The sequence below is a fragment of the Oryzias latipes genome, chromosome 2, assembly GCF_053564925.1.
Source record: "Oryzias latipes strain Hd-rR chromosome 2, Olatipes_Hd-rR_3.1".
NCBI lineage: Eukaryota > Metazoa > Chordata > Actinopteri > Beloniformes > Adrianichthyidae > Oryzias > Oryzias latipes.
Window position 1 is genome coordinate 20,026,349 of NC_136238.1, and position 23,392 is coordinate 20,049,740.

General features: G+C 41.1%; 5 non-coding genes across 5 annotated transcripts; all 5 read right to left on the reverse strand.

The window, feature by feature from the left end:
- Positions 1-10,804: 10,804 nt before the first annotated feature.
- trnah-gug (transfer RNA histidin (anticodon GUG)) lies at positions 10,805-10,876 on the reverse strand. The gene has a single exon. It is a non-coding gene; the product is annotated as a tRNA-His (tRNA).
- Positions 10,877-12,431: 1,555 nt separating this feature from the next.
- On the reverse strand, positions 12,432-12,503 carry trnah-gug (transfer RNA histidin (anticodon GUG)). Its single transcript has one exon. It is a non-coding gene; the product is annotated as a tRNA-His (tRNA).
- Positions 12,504-18,905: 6,402 nt separating this feature from the next.
- Positions 18,906-18,977, reverse strand: trnah-gug (transfer RNA histidin (anticodon GUG)). The gene has a single exon. It is a non-coding gene; the product is annotated as a tRNA-His (tRNA).
- Positions 18,978-20,527: 1,550 nt separating this feature from the next.
- Positions 20,528-20,599, reverse strand: trnah-gug (transfer RNA histidin (anticodon GUG)). The gene has a single exon. It is a non-coding gene; the product is annotated as a tRNA-His (tRNA).
- Positions 20,600-22,201: 1,602 nt separating this feature from the next.
- On the reverse strand, positions 22,202-22,273 carry trnah-gug (transfer RNA histidin (anticodon GUG)). The gene has a single exon. It is a non-coding gene; the product is annotated as a tRNA-His (tRNA).
- Positions 22,274-23,392: the final 1,119 nt, after the last annotated feature.

Consider the following 23,392-nt stretch of genomic DNA (forward strand, 5'->3'; position numbering starts at 1 on the left):
CAGACAGCAAGGTATTTGTTTTACCTAGGAATGCTGAATATGAGGAAAACTCAAGATTTGCAATGTTAATTATCAATATTGCGATGACAAAATAACTTGTGATACATGGACAACTAGAAGGAGCTGCATTTCCAGAATAAAATGCAGGGTTGAATGCTGTATTACTGAATGAAAGATGAATTGGCTGAAGAAATGGCTGAACTATTAAAAATTTGAAGATGTTGCTAAAATGGCTAAAAGTGCTAGCATTGCGATCAGCATCCTATAATGACTCAGAAAAACACATTGCTTGAAAAATTGTAGAATGAGTTAAGCTTAAGGTTTTCCCAGGTACTTCAATGCAGCAAAAAGTCTTGGAAATCCTGGAATATCTTGAAAAGTTCAAGGATTTGAAAAACAAAAAGTCATAGCTGGAAAAAACTGAATGAAAGCTTAATTTGCTGAAGAAATGGCAGAAGCACAGAAACTTTGAAAATGTTGCTAAAATGGCTAAAAATGTTAGAATTTTTCGAAACACAGCTTAAGATGCTAACTATGATAATTATGTCAATGTGGCTAAAAGTGCTTGCATTGCGATCATCAACTCAGAGAAACACATTGCTTAAGAGTATCATATTGGTAATAGCTTAATATGATAAGTTGACAGAAAATCCACTTCTTTTCAAAATGGCGGCTTTTCTATTGATTTTATCCCCATAGCAACCATTTTATGTTTGGGTCGCCTGGGGATAACTAACAAATCAATGTTTCAGACAAATCGGAAAAAGTAAACTCTTGGACGTCCTTTGCAACGGCGTTTGTTTGCTAACCACGCCCACATTCATTATATGTCCATAGCCAGCAAATTTCAATGTATTCAGTTCCAGCCATGGATGAAGTTAAATGCAATATTCGCCTCAGATTTTGTCACAAAGTGGCTGCCTAACAGTAGGTTGTGTCGCCATCCCATAATGATTTGTAAACTTATTTTGTAGTCCAAAGCCTTAGGATCATTTCAATGTTCGAACGGTGTCTCTAGCTAAAAGTATGTTGGAGTTATAATCATTGAAAGAAACAAAGGTGTGCCCAATGGAGCGAAAATCCTGGAATATCTCAAAAAGTTCAAGGATTTGAAGGACCAAAAGTCATAGCTGGAAAAAGCTAAAGGAGCTGAACATTTTAATAGTTGAAACAGGTGAAAGTTTTTAGGAGTTTACTGGGGAACTTCTGCACAAAAAATTCCCCATGTACAGTGGTGGACAAAACTGTTGGTACCCATCAGTTAGAGAAAGAAAGAAAGTCCACAATGTTCACTGAAATGACTTGAAACATTCAAAAGTAACCATAAATCAAAATTTATTGAAAATTAAATAATAAAAATCAGCCATTACTTTTGAGTTGTTGATTAACGGAATTATTAAAAAAAAACAAAAAAACGAATGAAATCACGCACAGGTACTCCTGGAGCTGTTCTGTGGTGGGTACATACCTCTCAGTGTTGTGGCTTCAGCTGCTGTTTTAGGCCCATGCTCTTTTATCCAGACCTGAAACTCAGGAGACATTGTTAAGGATTGTTCCGTGATGATTATTTTGCTAATTTCTTTTACGGTTTTATCTTTGGGTTGAATCCACTAATCATAGAGTTTCTTGAGACAGGCATAAAGGTACTTGGGACTTTCGGCGAGGTCCACTTGCAGGGAACAAAATCTCTGTCGGTAAGACTCATGGCTGATGTCATATTTATGCAAGACTACAGTTTTTACTTTTTCATAGTTTAAAGAATCATCAACATAAGCACTTCTAGCCTTACCTGTGAGCAGTGGGATGAGGTGGAAAACCCAGTCTGACTCCATCCACTTGCATGCTGTTGCTATGCGCTCAAGTAGGGAAGGCCCGTTTGACACGGTGCTTCAGCGCACGTTTCACCTTCATGAAGCAAAGTGTTACGGCACAATGTTTCGTGGCGTGTGTCAACTAGCGCAGATCGCGTGTTGGATGACGTATGACGCGCCAAATGCTTCGTTTGGTTGAACCACGCTTCAGATGTCACTTGTGTTTTGTACAAGTAGGGCGCGCTATTCTTCAGAAATACAAAATGAATCCCTAATGTTTCCCGACCAGTTTCATTGTTTCCCCAAGATTGGAATCAGCGTCAGTTCATTGCACTTTACCATGGCTCCTTGTAAAAAACGCACTGTGGCTCAGGATAATTTTAACTTGATTTCTCCGAATAAAACAATACGCTATGAACATGGTGTATAAAAAATACTTGAATTTATAATGGCAAGCTAAATTGTTATCAATAAAGGTAGCTCAGTGGAACAGTCAGTGGGATTTGCATCCTGAGTTCAAGACCAGTGTTTTACAATTTTGTTTTTTGCTTTGCGTTTCTTTCCTTCATGTGATGTGTATTTTGCTGTGTCAAGCACCTCTCACAAAAAACGACACGTGGTGCTGTTTTACATTGTTTTTTTCTAATCATCATTAACAACATTGTTTTGTTTTACTATTTTTCATCATTATTTCCACATTGAAGTGTTACAAGGAGCTAAGTTGAAACATATGTCAATATACGTCCAGTCCGCCACCAGATGCCGCTGTTCTATGTGGTTTCAAAGCCCTGAATGGGTGGTTCATTTTTCCGGCACAATTACATGAACCCCAATGGAAGCTTCATGGGGCTTCTATTCCCATCCCTACACTCAACAGTTATTAGAAAATGTTCAATGTCATAATTTTCTGCTAATTTTTCCAACCTGGGATCCATAGAGAAGTGAGGCTGAGTAGTTACTTGCTGTGCCCCTGCTGGCTGATGTACGGCCTGTGGCAGCCGATCATCTGAACCAGACTCCTCCGTTGGATCAGGGGCTGATGAGGTGTAATCAGGAACAGGTGACGTCCGGGCCTGCACCTCCATCTGCAAAAGCTGGGACTGGTGCTGCAGGCCTTTTAGCCTGTGTTCCTGCTGCTTTGCTTCCTCCTGGAGTCTCATTTCTTCCTGTTGTCCCATGAAGACCTGGAGAATACTAGTGAGACGTTGCAATGTTGGCTCTTCACCCTCAGTACCTGCACCAGCTCCCAAAGCCTCAGCCTTTTCCTCCTCTCCATTGTCCATGTTGGCTGTGCTGTGGTCCGTATTTTCAATGCGGGTTCTTGTGGTTCTTCCTCCTCGTTGCATGGCACAAAAAAAAAAAAAATCAGGGGATTGCTGGAGGAAAGAAAACAAAACCTGTCCTTAAACTGCTGATCCCACTTCTGACACCATTATGCGGTGGACCAAGGAGTATAAGGTAAGGACAGCCAAATAAAAATATTTTTTGTCTACCTGGCGATGGTTGAGTCCAAGAATCTGCCTGCTAAATACAAAGCCTCTGCTGACTGGCATGCTTCCTTGTGTCAGGCCTGACTTGATGGTTCCAGCAGCAAATGGAGGCAGCAGCAACAACAATGGTTCCCTCAGCCCTGGTACCTCAAAGCATAACATTCAATTAATGAGGCAAATTATAATAAAGCAAACTGAAATGTGTTAATAAATTTATGTTCAAACATTTGTTTGTGTTATGTTTGAAAAAAAAGAAGTCATCTAAAAGTATGTGAAAAATGTGAAGTGAACAACTAGGGTGTGGTGCGGGAGGTTACTGCCCTGATGGGGTGGCAGCGTAAGCCGCCATCACACCTGAACTTAATTCTAACCTTAACCATTCCTCCAGGTCCGTGTGGCCAAGTAAAAGGTTCAGCACTGGCCTCTCGTATTTACAAATTATCTGCGAATAGTCACTTTCTTAATAAAAATCCACATCGATGACCCAAACTGTTATGCTAGCATCCACTTCACACTTCCCAGCCTGATTTCTTTCTATGAAAATGTTATTACCAACCTGCGCAAGACAATTCCTCTTGATCGTAAAATTTTGCTGTCATAATTTTTGCAGTTGTTTGTAAAACATCGTGTCACCTTTTGTGATTCTTTTCATGCCTGTTTGGACCTTGTCATTACTTCAGTCAGCAGGACGGGAAAGACTCAATGCATAGTAATGGCACATGTGTGTCGTGTTGTATGTCACGTGACCGTCAACCCAGTAATATACATCAATGGTGACTGCTTTCATGTTACTGAGCAGCATTTTTTACCTATGGTATTGTGATTTTATGAAGGGGGCAGGTCTGCTCCAGTCCATATGTACTATTTAACCTATTTTACTCTCTTACCTTGTCAACTAATGTAGTACTTTAAAAGTTTGGAATATGAACTGTGAAAAAGAGAGAATTAAACTCTTAAAGTTTTTGTGGGTGGCTCTCAAAAGAGCCGTTGTTTGTCCGTCCTTGGAGGACAGAAAACCCCATTCTGGAGGTGCCATGGGTCTGCTCCCTCTGCAGGAAAGTGGATCATGAAGTAGCCTCTCTGTTGGCACCAACCTATTTTTATCTCGTGCAGCGGCTCGTTTTCATTTATCCTGTGATAAATGAAGCTGTGCAGAACACGATAACTTCCCACTCTGCTGTGGATCTTCAGTCAGGCGTCAATACAGACCCCACTGTGGAGAGAGCATCCAGAAGGATTTCTTCACTAGCAGCCGGGCTGGTGAGAGGACGTAGTTAAATATGGACCTCTATTGAAAAAGGAGGCGCCCAGGGAATGACTGCATCGGGTTTCTCTGCAGTGGGAATGTCTCATCTGCCACGAAGACACGGGGAAGGATTTTTTTGTTTGTGTTTTGGGGGGATTGGGGACTCATTGGAGATAGATGATTGAATGACCCACTGTGAAGTGTCTAACCAAAGGGGGATAAAGCCAGTGTCCCACCGTGGCTCGTCCTGCCCCAAAATCTATCACCAACAAGAAAAGTGCAGGAAAATTCCTTTGCTTTGGGGGGCCTTCAGGACAACATGCTTGCTATCCACTGCCCCACTGTCCACTGCCCCACTGGCCACTGCTTCAGAGCAATTAAAAGCTAACTACTGACTAGTCTGGCTCCAGGGTGGGGGCACTGGTAACTCTTATTGGGGGGAGTAGGTGGATCTAGTAATGAAAAGGTTCTTGTTTGAATCGCCCTTAGTTTGGCCCGTCTCCCAGGACCAGTTTGAGGTGGAACACCACCCAGGTACCGGCTCCTTGGATCATTCGGGCTCGCAAACCACTCCACCACGATAAGGTGGCGATTCAGGGAGGGGATATTTATCAGTCGCTAGCCAATCACTAACAATTACTGTGGGGAAACTGAAATGCTGGGAGAAAACCCACAAGACTGCCCGGCTTTAATTTGGTTCATAATCTAAATATCTTGGTGACTGATTTATTTATATATGTATGTATGTATGTATGTATGTATGTATGTATGTATGTATGTATGTATGTATGTATGTATGTATGTATGTATGTGTGTATGTGTGTATGTGTGTATGTGTGTATGTGTGCATGTGTGAATGTATTTATTTATATATTTATTTACTCATTTGTTTTTTATTATATTTTATTTTGTATTTTTTTATTTATTCGTTATCAATTACTTACTAATTGAACAGAGAGAACAGAACAGAGAGAGAAGGCGTAGATGCAGACAGCGAGGGCAGATGGCACTCTTAGCCTCTAATTCACTTTTAAAAGTCTTTTTTAGAATCTAGGGAAAGCCGGAGCACCCGGAGAGAACCCACTAATGCACAATTAGTGCACATTCATAAGTCTATCTTTCTATCTATGTTGTCTACGACAATATATCCTAACATATTTGCATATTTGTATATAAATTAATTTTGTTAGTGTTATATTTATACTTTTTAAAACAAAGATCAAGAGAAACTTCAGGTCAAACATAGATAAACGAACTAAATGAATATATGAATAATATATAAAAACAAAGACTTATAAATATTTATCAACTTCAGACATGTTTCTCTACTTCCAAATAAAAAATAAATCTTAAAATGAATATATGACAACTTATATTTATCTTAGTAAAAACACTAACAATTTGTAATATTAAATAAAATAATATAAATACATGTAGAAAACCTGTCACACCTTTTTATTACTAAATTACTTATATTCCTACTAGCTAATGTTATCTAATATTTACACCTATGCATTGCTGCTTGCATTGGAGCTGACTTTAACGGCTGCTTCTTCTGACTGAACCCAACTGAACTGATGTGGTGGATTCACTTTTAGTGTGTCTAGCAGTTGAGAAGAGGCGTCCGGCTTTGCTTTAGGGCAAATGCTCTTAGTTTTTCTTCTCTTCGTGGTTTTCTGAGGTGCAGCTCCAATGGTAAAGATAGTCTTCTGAGGTTCTAACAACAAGGAGGCTTTTACTTTGTCCGATGTCGAGACTTTCTTTGCAAAAGAACTTTGTTGTTCAAAAGACTTTTCCTGAGGTGCACACCCACTTGATTTAGCCTGGCTGCTGACTTTAACGGCTGCTTCTTCTGACTGAACCCAACTGAACTGATGTGGTGGATTCACTTTCAGTGTGTCTAGCAGTTGAGAAGACGCGTCCGGCTTTGCTTTAGGGCTAATGGTCTTATTTTTTCCTCTCCTATTGGTCGTTTTCTTAGGTGCAGCTCCAATAGTAAAAATACTTTTTTGTGATTCCAAACAAGCTGAGGCTGTTATTTGGTTCAATCCAGAGGCACTTTTAGGTCTATCAAATTCCGTCTGGATTGAGGTCTTCTGTTGAGGTGCACACACAATTGTCTCTGCTTGGTTGCTGATTCTATTGGTCGCTAAGTTGGACAGAAAGACCATCTCTACCACCTGAATTTCAAGATTTTCTCTTTTCTCCTTTTGTTTTCCAATTTGATCTTCCATGTGTGAATTTAGATTGTTGATTTCAAGCAGTTGTTTTGTGACCATTTCTGTCTCTTCTAAAACTGTCTTGTAACCCTTTGAGTAGCTTGGTTTCTTTTCCACCGTGAGGAATTCTGTCACATTTTGGATCTTCTCCTCAAGTTCTCTGATTTCCTTTCGCCTCTCTTGTCTAATGTGCCGCTCCTGCTCAATACTTTTTTCAGAAAACAACCAGTCTTCATCAGCCTTAAGTGCCTCCTGCTCATATTTCTTGAGGAGGTCCAGTTTTTTTGCGATGTTCCTTTCCCTCTTAGCTAAACAGCTTTTTAGCTTATTGCGCTGTGAGATCAATCCATTAAGATCGTTGACGTCAGTTTCTTCTTGAGACTCCTCTGATAGTGAGTCTTCTGAATCAGAATCACTTGAATTGTCATCCTCACTATCTGAATCAGAGGGTCCAAATGGATATTCTCTGGGGGTGGGAGAGTCCAGACTGTGCTCATCGGTCTGCTCATCAGTGTAGCTGTTGTCAGGGGACATTGAGTAGTAAATCTCCAGATCACCTTCAAAGTCACTCTGACTACATTTCCTGTCGCCATCAGAGATTTGAGATGAATTGTCTTGAGAGTCCAGACTGTGCTCATGGGTGTAGCTATTGTCAGGGGACATCATATTGTTGACCTCCAGATTAGCTTCAAAGTCACTCTGACTACATTGCCTGTCACCATCAGAGATTTGAGATGAATTGTGTTGGGGGATGAGAGAGTCCTGACTGGTCTCCTCTCTGGAACTTTCCTCGGGGAAGACAATCGTGTTATAAAAGTCGTCGTCCAGGACGATGTCACTCTCATTTTCAACAATATCGGACCAGAGTTTTTTAACTTTTTCTTCCTGTTGCCTCATTTTTCTCATTCTTGATAGCTGATTTGTTTTCTTTGTGTCTTCTTGAGTTGAAGGAATACTAATCTCTGGGGAGTATTTATGCATTTAAATCCCATCATGCCATGATGTAAAATGACATCATTGCATGTCATCATTTGATGATATGATGTAATATTATCAAAGGATGACATCATATAATGTCATCCTTTGATGATGTAGTCATTGAATGATGTCATCACTGAATGATGTCATCACTGAATCACAGTACTGTTTTCAGAATTTCCCCCCGTCTTCTATGCAGGATCTTCAAAGACGGAGAACCACAACCCACCTAAACCTCTGCCACAGTTGAAGAATGTCCGTCATTGATCCTTTCTCATCAAAAATCCTCCTGAACATTTCTGAGGCTTTCTGAAACATTCATTGAAGAGCATTGGAAGATTTCTCAACATAAAGGTTTTTCTCTCAAAGCAATAGATTGAACCGTATCGTACTTTATAACACACATTAGGAGTTCTATTCTGTGCCTTAAAACAAGGAGCATGAGAGGTCCCACATCGCGATTTGAGCGACGGGCAATTCGCCACTTCCAGTGCTATCTTCTTCCAGAAGTGGCCAGTTTCATCCATCATTCAATCATCCGGATGATAGTTACATCTATTCTCCGTGATAATCTTCCTCAGTGTATCACCTGCAGATTTGGTTGTTGTTTTCTAAATCCTCCCTGAATTCATAACCAAAGAAATAACTTTTAACATGAACCCAAGTGTGGAGTAAATTTGTTTTGGATGAGAAAACAGAAATTTCTGCACAATTACAGAATATAACGTTGTTATAACTTGTTCTTTCAACTATGTGAGGTTATCCAAATATATTTTTCCTTGCCAGTTTTTATCAATTATAAAACTTTTTTTAAAGGTAATTCAACAGATTGGATTGCTGAAATTGTTTATATTTGATTTTATCCTACAGGGAATTGGGAACATCAAGTGAGAAGGATCTTGGAGATCTTGACAAGCTGGAGCCTCAGAGTTGTACAATAAAAAAATATATTTTATGTTTGTTTCTCTTTTTTTGGATTTTTCTCAAAGGCAGATGACCAATAAATAAAATGTCAAAAGTCTGAGGTGAGAGAGCAGAAAATAAAACCAACTAAGAGTCCAATACGAGAGATCAACCTGACTCTTCACTCTTTTTCTGCGCAGCAACGGGTGCATGAGTGTGCACTGCGGATTAGATGGATTTTAGGGCAATGTAGAAAATCTTTCAGTGATGTGACGTTTAGAAAAGAGTGCTTGAGTGCCGCTGCAGAGATTTTCCTGGAAGGCAGACACAAAAATATGAACTCACTAACAAAATTAAGCCAATCCCAAAGTCAGCCACCTCCACTATCAGAAGATCAAAAATATTAGGAGTTGATGTGTTGTCACAGCTTGAGGATGCTTTGCAGAGAGTAGAAAGCATCTTATTAGAAATTGATGAGTCCACAGATGTCGCAGATAAGGCCCAACTTTTGGTCTATGTGGGATTTGTTCACAAACAAACCAAAGCATATTTCAAAACAAATATTCCAAAGACTATATTTTTTTCAGTTGGGTTAGGGCTCACAATGGCCTTTCCGTCCAGCTCCAGCAGCCTGTGTAGGCCGTCAGGGACAAGTAATAACTCACTCCGCCCTTGGACAGGCGTGACGTAATAGACATTGAAATTCTCGGTGTTTAGTGTACATGAATAAACCCCAAATAATCACAGTTTAATTGAAGTTCCAAAGCATTTTGAAGTTGTGGAAGTGTTGTCCAACAGACTGAAGCTGTTGGGCATGTGGAGTCCAGACAGCCAAGTTCTGGCATCTTGGATGTGTTTTTGCTCCAAGAAGATGTAAAGTTTTACAGCTTTGAAGGAGTTCATGATAAAATCTTGTAAGTTTACAGAACGGGATCATTCAGATTTTCTGAACATCCTGCTGTGACCCGGATTCGAACCGGGGTTGCTGCAGCCACAACGCAGAGTACTTACCACTATACGATCACAGCTGAGAAGTGATGGTGGTCACAGTTCTTGTCTTTGTTGCTCTCTAGGGCTTTTTTTGTCAGAACACAGTTGGAGCTCAAGAACAGCAGAAATGCTAAGTTTGTTGTCTTTATACACACATATAGGAGAGACACATTTTCACATCACAAACACAGCAGTTGGGTTAGGGCTCACAGCAAACTTACATCTAACCTTAACCATTCTTCCAGGTCCGTGATGCAAAGAAAAAGGTTCTGGTAGGGATGGGAATAGAAGCCCCATGAAGCCTCATTGGGTTTTATGTAATTGTGCCGGATAAATGAACCACCTATTCAGGGCTTCGAAACCACACAGAACAGCAGCATCTGGTGGCTAACTGGATGTATATTGAAATATGTTTCAACAAAGCTCCTTGTAACACTTCAATGTGGAAATAATGATGAAAAAACGTAAAAAAGAAAAATGTACATGTGATGAGAAGATAAGTTTTGACACAGCAAAATACATGTCACATGAAGAACAAAATACACGCAAAAACAATATGGATATTGCCAGATTTAATCCTGGAGTCTCTGGAAGTGTATGCCATTGACTATTCCACTAAGCTATCTCTAACCACAAGAAAACGGTGTGCCATCATATATTCATCGCAGTGTTTTTTTTTCTTTGATACACAGCATTCATGATGTAGTGTTTTATTAGGAAAAACCGAGTTGAAATGATCCTGAGCCACAGAACGTTTTTAATAGGAGCCATGGTATAGTGCAGTGAACTGACGCTGATTCCAATACAGGGGAAACAATGGCCTTTCCGTCCAACTCCAGCAGCATCATAGGCAGTCAGGGACAAGTAATAACTCACTCCGCCCTTGGACAGGCGTGACGTAATAGACATTGAAATTCTCGTTGTTTAGTGTACATGAATGAACCCCAAATAATCACAGTTTAATTGAAGTTCCAAAGCATTTTGAAGTTGCGGAAGTGTTGTCCAACAGACTGAAGCTGTTGGGCATGTGGAGTCCAGACAGCCAAGTTCTGGCATCTTGGATGTGTTTTTGCTCCAAGAAGATGTAAAGTTTTACAGCTTTGAAGGAGTTCATGATAAAATCTTGTAAGTTTACAGAAATGGATTATTCAGAATTTCTGAACATCTTGCTGTGACCCGGATTCGAACCGGGGTTGCTGCGGCCACAACGCAGAGTACTAACCACTATACGATCACAGCTGAGAAGGGATAGTGGTCATAGTTCTAGTCTTTGTTGCTCTCCAGGTGTTTTTTGTCAGAACACAGTTGGACCTCAAGAACAGTAGAAATGCTAAGTTTGTTGTCTTCGTGCACACATGTAGGAGAGACATATTTTCACATCACAATCACAGCAGGTGACCACTCTGGTCTTTCATTCACAATACTTTTGCCCCTTTTAGTCAAAAACATTGTTCCATTCTCTCTTTACTTAGTATCAGCCTAACAGCGGCATAAGGGTAGAAACTGGCTTTAATCACCATACAGAAAACACCATAGAGATCTTGGTACACCAAGATGTGAGACAAGAAAACCAACCTTCAAGAAGAAGACTCTATCATTGCCGCTGTCTTTACTGGGTCTGAAAGTGACACCAAAATGAAGACAAAAACAACAGGCTCATTTCCACCATGCCTTCCCATGTGTCCAAGGGTCCTTGGGCAAGACATTAAATCCAGTTTTTGTCCTGGTCGTTTAAGGTTGGCGCCAATATTTAGCAATGTGTGAATGTGTGTGTCTATTGGGGAATGGGACTGTGAATTTAAAGCAAGCCTAGGAAGGTAGTAAAGCACTGCATAAGTAGCATATGCTGCTAACTATTTATTCAGATTTTCACCGGTAGAAGAATCTGACAGTGAGATCAATTCAAATGCACAGAATTATGTGTTGCTGCGACACTTGGATGGGAACTTGGTGACTAAAGGCCATAGATGTTTAAAGCTAAAGCCATGTGCACCTGTACGGTTGCTGTGGCTTTTTGGGTTATCCATGCCCATGGATGGTCATAGAGAGGAGTGGCTGCATTCATAAGGAGAGTACAGGTGTGTTTGAGAGTTCCCTTTAGGCTTGTTGAAAGCAGAAGCTAGGATTGTTATGCGTATGGTAAGTGTTTTGTGAAGTATTCTCTTGTAAGTTGATGTACAGATGATGCTGTTGTACGGAGCTCCTAAGCCATATTCTAATTATAGCACAATTTTGACCTTCAGTTACATAGGCCTTTGCAGCAAAAAAAATACGCAACCCTGGACGGTCAGCACAAGGAACATGCACTGATCACATGAACAGCCCCTGAACAGTCAACAGGATAGCAGGGATTAAAACCATTGAAAATCTGTATGACTTAGCTACATCTTTCAAAACAAATACTCTTAAGACTATCTTTTTTTCAGTTGGGTTAGGGCTCACAATGGCCTTTCCGTCCAACTCCAGCAGCAGCGTAGGCCATCAGAGACAAGTAATGACTCACTCCGCCCTTGGACAGGCGTGACGTAATAGACATTGAAATTCTCGTTGTTTAGTGTACATGAATGAACCCCAAATAATCACAGTTTAATTGAAGTTCCAAAGCATTTTGAAGTTGCGGAAGTGTTGTCCAACAGACTGAAGCTGTTGGGCATGTGGAGTCCAGACAGCCAAGTTCTGGCATCTTGGATGTGTTTTTGCTCTAAGAAGATGTAAAGTTTTACAGCTTTGAAGGAGTTCATGATAAAATCTTGTAAGTTTACAGAAATGGATTATTCAGAATTTCTGAACATCTTGCTGTGACCCGGATTCGAACCGGGGTTGCTGCGGCCACAACGCAGAGTACTAACCACTATACGATCACAGCTGAGAAGGGATAGTGGTCATAGTTCTAGTCTTTGTTGCTCTCCAGGTGTTTTTTGTCAGAACACAGTTGGACCTCAAGAACAGTAGAAATGCTAAGTTTGTTGTCTTCGTACACACATGTAGGAGAGACACATTTTCACATCACAATCACAGCAGGTGACCACTCTGGTCTTTCATTCACAATACTTTTGCCCCTTTTAGTCAAAAACATTGTTCCATTCTCTCTTTACTTAATATCAGCCTAACAGCGGCATAAGGGTAGAAACTGGCTTCAATAACCATACAGAAAACACCATAGAGATCTTGGTACACCAAGGTGTGAGACAAGAAAACCAACCTTCAAGAAGAAGACTCTATCACAACAGCTGTCTTTACTGAGTCTGAAAGTGACACCAAAATGAAGACAAAAATAACAGGCTCATTTCCACCATGCCTTCCCATGTGTCCAAGGGTCCTTGGGCAAGACATTAAATCCAGTTTTTGTCCTGGTCGTTTAAGGTTGGCGCCAATATTTAGCAATGTGTGAATGTGTGTGTCTATTGGGGAATGGGACTGGGAATTTAAAGCAAGCCTCCTAGGAAGGTAGTAAAGCACTGCATAAGTAGCATATGCTGCTAACTATTTATTCAGATTTTCACCGGTAGAAGAATCTGACAGTGAGATCAATTCAAATGCACAGAATTGTGTGTTGCTGTGACACTTGGATGGGAACTTGGTGACTAAAGGCCATATATGTTTAAAGCTAAAGTCATGTGCACCTGTACGGTTACTGTGGCTTTTTGGGTTATCCATGCCCATGGATGGTCGTAGAGAGGAGTGGCTGCATTCATAAGGAGAGTACAGGTGTGTTTGAGAGTTCCCTTTAGGCTTGTTGAAAGCAGAAGCTAGGATTGTTATGCGTATGGTAAGTGTTTTGTGAAGTATTCTCTTGTAAGTTGATGTACAGATGATGCTGTTGTACGGAGCTCCTAAGCCATATTCTAATTATAGCACAATTTTGACCTTCAGTTACATAGGCCTTTGCAGCAAAAAAAATACGCAACCCTGGACGGTCAGCACAAGGAACATGCACTGATCACATGAACAGCCCCTGAACAGTCAACAGGATAGCAGGGATTAAAATCATTGAAAATCTGTATGACTTACCTACATCTTTCAAAACAAATACTCTTAAGACTATCTTTTTTTCAGTTGGGTTAGGGCTCACAATGGCCTTTCCGTCCAACTCCAGCAGCATCGTAGGCCGTCAGGGACAAGTAATAACTCACTCCGCCCTTGGACAGGCGTGACGTAATAGACATTGAAAATCTCGTTGTTTAGTGTACATGAATGAACCCCAAATAATCACAGTTTAACTGAAGTTCCAAAGCATTTTGAAGTTGCGGAAGTGTTGTCCAACAGACTGAAGCTGTTGGGCATGTGGAGTCCAGACAGCCAAGTTCTGGCATCTTGGATGTGTTTTTGCTCCAAGAAGATGTAAAGTTTTACAGCTTTGTAGGAGTTCATGATAAAATCTTTTAAGTTTACATAAATGGATTATTCAGAATTTCTGAACATCTTGCTGTGACCCGGATTCGAACCGGGGTTGCTACGGCCACAACGCAGAGTACTAACCACTATACGATCACAGCTGAGAAGGGATAGTGGTCATAGTTCTAGTCTTTGTTGCTCTCCAGGTGTTTTTTGTCAGAACACAGTTGGACCTCAAGAACAGTAGAAATGCTAAGTTTGTTGTCTTCGTACACACATGTAGGAGAGACACATTTTCACATCACAATCACAGCAGGTGACCACTCTGGTCTTTCATTCACAATACTTTTGCCCCTTTTAGTCAAAAACATTGTTCCATTCTCTCTTTACTTAGTATCAGCCTAACAGCGGCATAAGGGTAGAAACTGGCTTTAATCACCATACAGAAAACACCATAGAGATCTTGGTACACCAAGGTGTGAGACAAGAAAACCAACTCTTTACTGAGTCTGAAAGTGACACCAAAATGAAGACAAAAATAACAGGCTCATTTCCACCATGCCTTCCCATGTGTCCAAGGGTCCTTGGGCAAGACATTAAATCCAGTTTTTGTCCTGGTCGTTTAAGGTTGGCGCCAATATTTAGCAATGTGTGAATGTGTGTGTCTATTGGGGAATGGGACTGGGAATTTAAAGCAAGCCTCCTAGGAAGGTAGTAAAGCACTGCATAAGTAGCATCTGCTGCTAACTATTTATTCAGATTTTCACCGGTAGAAGAATCTGACAGTGAGATCAATTCAAATGCACAGAATTGTGTGTTGCTGTGACACTTGGATGGGAACTTGGTGACTAAAGGCCATATATGTTTAAAGCTAAAGTCATGTGCACCTGTACGGTTACTGTGGCTTTTTGGGTTATCCATGCCCATGGATGGTCGTAGAGAGGAGTGGCTGCATTCATAAGGAGAGTACAGGTGTGTTTGAGAGTTCCCTTTAGGCTTGTTGAAAGCAGAAGCTAGGATTGTTATGCGTATGGTAAGTGTTTTGTGAAGTATTCTCTTGTAAGTTGATGTACAGATGATGCTGTTGTACGGAGCTCCTAAGCCATATTCTAATTATAGCACAATTTTGACCTTCAGTTACATAGGCCTTTGCAGCAAAAAAAATACGCAACCCTGGACGGTCAGCACAAGGAACATGCACTGATCACATGAACAGCCCCTGAACAGTCAACAGGATAGCAGGGATTAAAACCATTGAAAATCTGTATGACTTACCTACATCTTTCAAAACAAATACTCTTAAGACTATCTTTTTTTCAGTTGGGTTAGGGCTCACAATGGCCTTTCCGTCCAACTCCAGCAGCAGCGTAGGCCATCAGAGACAAGTAATGACTCACTCCGCCCTTGGACAGGCGTGACGTAATAGACGTTGAAATTCTCGTTGTTTAGTGTACATGAATGAACCCCAAATAATCACAGTTTAACTGAAGTTCCAAAGCATTTTGAAGTTGCGGAAGTGTTGTCCAACAGACTGAAGCTGTTGGGCATGTGGAGTCCAGACAGCCAAGTTCTGGCATCTTGGATGTGTTTTTGCTCCAAGAAGATGTAAAGTTTTACAGCTTTGTAGGAGTTCATGATAAAATCTTTTAAGTTTACATAAATGGATTATTCAGAATTTCTGAACATCTTGCTGTGACCCGGATTCGAACCGGGGTTGCTACGGCCACAACGCAGAGTACTAACCACTATACGATCACAGCTGAGAAGGGATAGTGGTCATAGTTCTAGTCTTTGTTGCTCTCCAGGTGTTTTTTGTCAGAACACAGTTGGACCTCAAGAACAGTAGAAATGCTAAGTTTGTTGTCTTCGTACACACATGTAGGAGAGACACATTTTCACATCACAATCACAGCAGGTGACCACTCTGGTCTTTCATTCACAATACTTTTGCCCCTTTTAGTCAAAAACATTGTTCCATTCTCTCTTTACTTAGTATCAGCCTAACAGCGGCATAAGGGTAGAAACTGGCTTTAATCACCATACAGAAAACACCATAGAGATCTTGGTACACCAAGGTGTGAGACAAGAAAACCAACTCTTTACTGAGTCTGAAAGTGACACCAAAATGAAGACAAAAATAACAGGCTCATTTCCACCATGCCTTCCCATGTGTCCAAGGGTCCTTGGGCAAGACATTAAATCCAGTTTTTGTCCTGGTCGTTTAAGGTTGGTGCCAATATTTAGCAATGTGTGAATGTGTGTGTCTATTGGGGAATGGGACTGTGAATTTAAAGCAAGCCTCCTAGGAAGGTAGTAAAGCACTGCATAAGTAGCATATGCTGCTAACTATTTATTCAGATTTTCACCGGTAGAAGAATCAGACAGTGAGATCAATTCAAATGCACAGAATTGTGTGTTGCTGTGACACTTGGATGGGAACTTGGTGACTAAAGGCCATATATGTTTAAAGCTAAAGTCATGTGCACCTGTACGGTTACTGTGGCTTTTTGGGTTATCCATGCCCATGGATGGTCGTAGAGAGGAGTGGCTGCATTCATAAGGAGAGTACAGGTGTGTTTGAGAGTTCCCTTTAGGCTTGTTGAAAGCAGAAGCTAGGATTGTTATGCGTATGGTAAGTGTTTTGTGAAGTATTCTCTTGTAAGTTGATGTACAGATGATGCTGTTGTACGGAGCTCCTAAGCCATATTCTAATTATAGCACAATTTTGACCTTCAGTTACATAGGCCTTTGCAGCAAAAAAAATACGCAACCCTGGACGGTCAGCACAAGGAACATGCACTGATCACATGAACAGCCCCTGAACAGTCGACAGGATAGCAGGGATTAAAACCATTGAAAATCTGTATGACTTACCTACATCTTTCAAAACAAATACTCTTAAGACTATCTTTTTTTCAGTTGGGTTAGGGCTCACAATGGCCTTTCCGTCCAACTCCAGCAGCAGCGTAGGCCATCAGAGACAAGTAATGACTCACTCCGCCCTTGGACAGGCGTGACGTAATAGACGTTGAAATTCTCGTTGTTTAGTGTACATGAATGAACCCCAAATAATCACAGTTTAACTGAAGTTCCAAAGCATTTTGAAGTTGCGGAAGTGTTGTCCAACAGACTGAAGCTGTTGGGCATGTGGAGTCCAGACAGCCAAGTTCTGGCATCTTGGATGTGTTTTTGCTCCAAGAAGATGTAAAGTTTTACAGCTTTGTAGGAGTTCATGATAAAATCTTTTAAGTTTACATAAATGGATTATTCAGAATTTCTGAACATCTTGCTGTGACCCGGATTCGAACCGGGGTTGCTACGGCCACAACGCAGAGTACTAACCACTATACGATCACAGCTGAGAAGGGATAGTGGTCATAGTTCTAGTCTTTGTTGCTCTCCAGGTGTTTTTTGTCAGAACACAGTTGGACCTCAAGAACAGTAGAAATGCTAAGTTTGTTGTCTTCGTACACACATGTAGGAGAGACACATTTTCACATCACAATCACAGCAGGTGACCACTCTGGTCTTTCATTCACAATACTTTTGCCCCTTTTAGTCAAAAACATTGTTCCATTCTCTCTTTACTTAGTATCAGCCTAACAGCGGCATAAGGGTAGAAACTGGCTTTAATCACCATACAGAAAACACCATAGACATCTTGGTACACCAAGGTGTGAGACAAGAAAACCAACTCTTTACTGAGTCTGAAAGTGACACCAAAATGAAGACAAAAATAACAGGCTCATTTCCACCATGCCTTCCCATGTGTCCAAGGGTCCTTGGGCAAGACATTAAATCCAGTTTTTGTCCTGGTCGTTTAAGGTTGGTGCCAATATTTAGCAATGTGTGAATGTGTGTGTCTATTGGGGAATGGGACTGTGAATTTAAAGCAAGCCTCCTAGGAAGGTAGTAAAGCACTGCATAAGTAGCATATGCTGCTAACTATTTATTCAGATTTTCACCAGTAGAAGAATCAGACAGTGAGATCAATTCAAATGCACAGAATTGTGTGTTGCTGTGACACTTGGATGGGAACTTGGTGACTAAAGGCCATAGATGTTTAAAGCTAAAGCCATGTGCACCTGTACGGTTGCTGTGGCTTTTTGGGTTATCCATGCCCATGGATGGTCTGTACGGTTACTGTGGCTTTTTGGGTTATCCATGCCCATGGATGGTCGTAGAGAGGAGTGGCTGCATTCATAAGGAGAGTTCAGGTGTGTTTGAGAGTTCCCTTTAGGCTTGTTGAAAGCAGAAGCTATGATTGTTGTGCGTATGGTAAGTGTTTTGTGAAGTATTCTCTTGTAAGTTGATGTACAGATGATGCTGTTGTACGGAGCTCCTAAGCCATATTCTAATTATAGCACAATTTTGACCTTCAGTTACATAGGCCTTTGCAGCAAAAAAAATACGCAACCCTGGACGGTCAGCACAAGGAACATGCACTGATCACATGAAGACCCCCTGAACAGTCAACAGGATAGCAGGGATTAAAACCGTTGAAAATCTGTATGACTTAGCTACATCTTTCAAAACAAATACTCTTAAGACTATCTTTTTTTCAGTTTGGTTAGGGCTCACAATGGCCTTTCCGTCCAACTCCAGCAGCAGCGTAGGCCATCAGAGACAAGTAATGACTCACTCCGCCCTTGGACAGGCGTGACGTAATAGACATTGAAATTCTCGTTGTTTAGTGTACATGAATGAACCCCAAATAATCACAGTTTAATTGAAGTTCCAAAGCATTTTGAAGTTGTGGAAGTGTTGTCCAACAGACTGAAGCTGTTGGGCATGTGGAGTCCAGACAGCCAAGTTCTGGCATCTTGGATGTCTTTTTGCTCCAAGAAGATGTAAAGTTTTACAGCTTTGAAGGGGTTCATAATAAAATCTTGTAAGTTTACAGAAAGGGATTATTCAGAATTTCTGAACATCTTGCTGTGACCCGGATTCGAACCGGGGTTGCTGCGGCCACAACGCAGAGTACTAACCACTATACGATCACAGCTGAGAAGGGATGGTGGTCATAGTTCTAGTCTTTGTTGCTCTCCAGGGCTTTTTTGTCAGAACACAGTTGGACCTCAAGAACAGTAGAAATGCTAAGTTTGTTGTCTTCATACACACATATAGGAGAGACACATTTTCACATCACAATCACAGCAGGTGACCACTCTGGTCTTTCATTCACAATACTTTTGCCCCTTTTAGTCAAAAACATTGTTCCATTCTCTCTTTACTTAGTATCAGCCTAACAGCGGCATGTGGGTAGAAACTGGTTTTAATAACCATACAGAAAACACCATAGAGATCTTGGTACACCAAGGTGTGAGACAAGAAAACCAACCTTCAAGAAGAAGACTCTATCATTGCCGCTGTCTTTACTGAGTCTGAAAGTGACACCAAAATGAAGACAAAAACAACAGGCTCATTTCCACCATGCCTTCCCATGTGTCCTTGGGCAAGACATTAAATCCTGTTTTTGTCCTGGTCGTTTAAGGTTGGCGCCGATATTTAGCAATGTGTGAATGTGTGTGTCTATTGGGGAATGGGACAGTGAATTTAAAGCAAGCCTTCTAGGAAGGTAGTAAAGCACTGCATAAGTAGCATATGCTGCTAACTATTTATTCAGATTTTCACCGGTAGAAGAATCAGATAGTGAGATCAATTCAAATGCACAGAATTGTGTGTTGCTGTGACACTTGGATGGGAACTTGGTGACTAAAGGCCATAGATGTTTAAAGCTAAAGCCATGTGCACCTGTACGGTTGCTGTGGCTTTTTGGGTTATCCATGCCCATGGATGGTCATAGAGAGGAGTGGCTGCATTCATAAGGAGAGTACAGGTGTGTTTGAGAGTTCCCTTTAGGCTTGTTGAAAGCAGAAGCTAGGATTGTTATGCGTATGGTAAGTGTTTTGTGAAGTATTCTCTTGTAAGTTGATGTACAGATGATGCTGTTGTACGGAGCTCCTAAGCCATATTCTAATTATAGCACAATTTTGACCTTCAGTTACATAGGCCTTTGCAGCAAAAAAAATACGCAACCCTGGACGGTCAGCACAAGGAACATGCACTGATCACATGAACAGCCCCTGAACAGTCAACAGGATAGCAGGGATTAAAACCATTGAAAATCTGTATGACTTACCTACATCTTTCAAAACAAATACTCTTAAGACTATCTTTTTTTCAGTTGGGTTAGGGCTCACAATGGCCTTTCCGTCCAACTCCAGCAGCAGCGTAGGCCATCAGAGACAAGTAATGACTCACTCCGCCCTTGGACAGGCGTGACGTAATAGACATTGAAATTCTCGTTGTTTAGTGTACATGAATGAACCCCAAATAATTACAGTTTAATTGAAGTTCCAAAGCATTTTGAAGTTGCGGAAGTGTTGTCCAACAGACTGAAGCTGTTGGGCATGTGGAGTCCAGACAGCCAAGTTCTGGCATCTTGGATGTGTTTTTGCTCTAAGAAGATGTAAAGTTTTACAGCTTTGAAGGAGTTCATGATAAAATCTTGTAAGTTTACAGAAATGGATTATTCAGAATTTCTGAACATCTTGCTGTGACCCGGATTCGAACCGGGGTTGCTGCGGCCACAACGCAGAGTACTAACCACTATACGATCACAGCTGAGAAGGGATAGTGGTCATAAATCTAGTCTTTGTTGCTCTCCAGGTGTTTTTTCTCAGAACACAGTTGGACCTCAAGAACAGTAGAAATGCTAAGTTTGTTGTCTTCGTACACACATGTAGGAGAGACACATTTTCACATCACAATCACAGCAGGTGACCACTCTGGTCTTTCATTCACAATACTTTTGCCCCTTTTAGTCAAAAACATTGTTCCATTCTCTCTTTACTTAGTATCAGCCTAACAGCGGCATAAGGGTAGAAACTGGCTTTAATCACCATACAGAAAACACCATAGAGATCTTGGTACACCAAGGTGTGAGACAAGAAAACCAACCTTCAAGAAGAAGACTCTATCATTGCCGCTGTCTTTACTGGGTCTGAAAGTGACACCAAAATGAAGACAAAAACAACAGGCTCATTTCCACCATGCCTTCCCATGTGTCCAAGGGTCCTTGGGCAAGACATTAAATCCTGTTTTTGTCCTGGTCGTTTAAGGTTGGCGCCAATATTTAGCAATGTGTGAATGTGTGTGTCTATTGGGGAATGGGACTGTGAATTTAAAGCAAGCCTAGGAAGGTAGTAAAGCACTGCATAAGTAGCATATGCTGCTAACTATTTATTCAGATTTTCACCGGTAGAAGAATCTGACATTGAGATCAATTCAAATGCACAGAATTATGTGTTGCTGTGACACTTGGATGGGAACTTGGTGACTAAAGGCCATAGATGTTTAAAGCTAAAGCCATGTGCACCTGTACGGTTGCTGTGGCTTTTTGGGTTATCCATGCCCATGGATGGTCTGTACGGTTACTGTGGCTTTTTGGGTTATCCATGCCCATGGATGGTCGTAGAGAGGAGTGGCTGCATTCATAAGGAGAGTACAGGTGTGTTTGAGAGTTCCCTTTAGGCTTGTTGAAAGCAGAAGCTATGATTGTTATGCGTATGGTAAGTGTTTTGTGAAGTATTTTCTTGTAAGTTGATGTACAGATGATGCTGTTGTACGGAGCTCCTAAGCCATATTCTAATTATAGCACAATTTTGACCTTCAGTTACATAGACCTTTGCAGCAAAAAAAATACGCAACCCTGGACGGTCAGCACAAGGAACATGCACTGATCACATGAAGAGCCCCTGAACAGTCAACAGGATAGCAGGGATTAAAACCATTGAAAATCTGTATGATTTACCTACATCTTTCAAAACAAATACTCTTCAGACTATCTTTTTTTCAGTTGGGTTAGGGCTCACAATGGCCTTTCCGTCCAACTCCAGCAGCAGCGTAGGCCATCAGAGACAAGTAATGACTCACTCCGCCCTTGGACAGGCGTGACGTAATAGACATTGAAATTCTCGTTGTTTAGTGTACATGAATGAACCCCAAATAATCACAGTTTAATTGAAGTTCCAAAGCATTTTGAAGTTGTGGAAGTGTTGTCCAAGAGACTGAAGCTGTTGGGCATGTGGAGTCCAGACAGCCAAGTTCTGGCATCTTGGATGTGTTTTTGCTCCAAGAAGATGTAAAGTTTTACAGCTTTGAAGGGGTTCATGACAAAATCTTGTAAGTTTACAGAAAGGGATTATTCAGAATTTCTGAACATCTTGCTGTGACCCGGATTCGAACCGGGGTTGCTGCGGCCACAACGCAGAGTACTAACCACTATACGATCACAGCTGAGAAGGGATGGTGGTCATAGTTCTAGTCTTTGTTGCTCTCCAGGGCTTTTTTGTCAGAACACAGTTGGACCTCAAGAACAGTAGAAATGCTAAGTTTGTTGTCTTCATACACACATATAGGAGAGACACATTTTCACATCACAATCACAGCAGGTGACCACTCTGGTCTTTCATTCACAATACTTTTGCCCCTTTTAGTCAAAAACATTGTTCCATTCTCTCTTTACTTAGTATCAGCCTAACAGCGGCATGTGGGTAGAAGCTGGTTTTAATAACCATACAGAAAACACCATAGAGATCTTGGTACACCAAGGTGTGAGACAAGAAAACCAACCTTCAAGAAGAAGACTCTATCACAACAGCTGTCTTTACTGAGTCTGAAAGTGACACCAAAATGAAGACAAAAACAACAGGCTCATTTCCACCATGCCTTCCCATGTGTCCAAGGGTCCTTGGGCAAGACATTAAATCCAGTTTTTGTCCTGGTCGTTTAAGGTTGGCGCCAATATTTAGCAATGTGTGAATGTGTGTGTCTATTGGGGAATGGGACTGGGAATTTAAAGCAAGCCTCCTAGGAAGGTAGTAAAGCACTGCATAAGTAGCATCTGCTGCTAACTATTTATTCAGATTTTCACCGGTAGAAGAATCTGACAGTGAGATCAATTCAAATGCACAGAATTGTGTGTTGCTGTGACACTTGGATGGGAACTTGGTGACTAAAGGCCATATATGTTTAAAGCTAAAGTCATGTGCACCTGTACGGTTACTGTGGCTTTTTGGGTTATCCATGCCCATGGATGGTCGTAGAGAGGAGTGGCTGCATTCATAAGGAGAGTACAGGTGTGTTTGAGAGTTCCCTTTAGGCTTGTTGAAAGCAGAAGCTAGGATTGTTATGCGTATGGTAAGTGTTTTGTGAAGTATTCTCTTGTAAGTTGATGTACAGATGATGCTGTTGTACGGAGCTCCTAAGCCATATTCTAATTATAGCACAATTTTGACCTTCAGTTACATAGGCCTTTGCAGCAAAAAAAATACGCAACCCTGGACGGTCAGCACAAGGAACATGCACTGATCACATGAACAGCCCCTGAACAGTCAACAGGATAGCAGGGATTAA